The sequence below is a fragment of the Lucilia cuprina genome, chromosome X, assembly GCF_022045245.1.
Source record: "Lucilia cuprina isolate Lc7/37 chromosome X, ASM2204524v1, whole genome shotgun sequence".
NCBI classification, from domain to species: Eukaryota; Metazoa; Arthropoda; class Insecta; order Diptera; family Calliphoridae; genus Lucilia; species Lucilia cuprina.
The window spans coordinates 11,783,937-11,785,249 of record NC_060949.1 but is presented as its reverse complement, the minus strand read 5'-3'; the positions used below and the strand labels follow the sequence as shown (position 1 = coordinate 11,785,249).

General features: G+C 32.1%; 1 protein-coding gene across 1 annotated transcript in view; it reads left to right on the top strand.

The window, feature by feature from the left end:
• Nucleotides 1–1,313, top strand: part of LOC111686038 (fibulin-1) — an 87,426-nt gene that overhangs the window by 48,172 nt on the left and 37,941 nt on the right. The window lies entirely within an intron of this gene.

Below are 1,313 nucleotides of genomic sequence, written 5' to 3'. Positions count from 1 at the left end.
CTCATGCCATAGAGAATCGAAGGCTTTTTCGATATCTAAGAAGAGGATTCCGGTACTTTTCCTATTAGTTTTATTTTCTGTAATTATATTTACAACTCTTTTTAGTTGATGGATTGTTGAGTGGTCTTTTCTAAAACCATATTGCTCTTTATTTATAATGTTGTTCGTAACTGTGAATTCGTTTCCTCTTTTGAGAATTATTTTTTCAAATACTTTGTCTAGAATATTAAGCATGCTAATAGGTCGATAACTAGAGGGACACTTCCTGTCTTTACCTGGTTTTAAAATGGGAACTACCAACGCCTTTTTGAATTGTTTTGGAAAATATCCATTACATATACACCAATTGAATATTTTAGTTATAAATAATAAAATAATTGGGGGAATTCCATCGATTCCAGGGCCTTTTTTATTTTTCATATTTGTAAAAAATTTCACCTCATCAATTGTCGTTAATTCATTAGAACTAGTGTGTGGCGATTGTAAATCTAACCACCTAATATGCTTGTTTACTTGTTCATAAGTTTTTTGGTGAGAGAGTTCGAAAACATCTGCAATGAGATTAGCTTTTCGAATATTGTCACATACAACTTGATCATTATATGTTAAATTACTAACGCCGTTATTTTTACCTCTTATTGCCTTCGAAATCTTCCAAAATTTTTGTTTACCAGCAGGCAGACTTTGTATAAAGTTACTCCAGTTATTATTTCTGTCAATTGTAACATTTTGGTTTATTAAAATCTTTAATTGTTTTAATATACTTAAGATTATTAGTCTCTCGGGATGGTTGTTACATCTTTGCAGCTTACGCTTGTATCTGTTGCGTTGTCCAATTAGATAAATACTTAATGGCGAGAGCTCTCTTTGCCACGTGCGTTTTACTCCAACTGGAACTTTTTTGGATGCGTCAACCATTATGTTTGTTACATCAACCAGAAGTTTTTCAATATTCGATTCCGTGATGATTGCAGCTATCTTGTATTAATCTTAGTATCGACCCAATTATTTATTGAACTCCAATTTGCTAAATTGTACAAAGGTACTAAAAAGTTTTTCTGTATAACAGAGCCATAAATTTCGCAGATAATTGGATTATGATCTGAGTTTAACATACCGGGGAGCGTTTCTATGGGTGACATATTTAAGGTGGAGTTTGTTAACATTAAGTCAATTGTTGAGGGTCGTGTTGGTCCCGAATTTTGACTGAAATGTTATACCTTTTTCTTTTAGGTGTTTTAAAGACTCTTCATAATAGCGAGTTTGCCAAAACTTTGGTACCCACAGATATTCTTTTATATTTACAATTATCT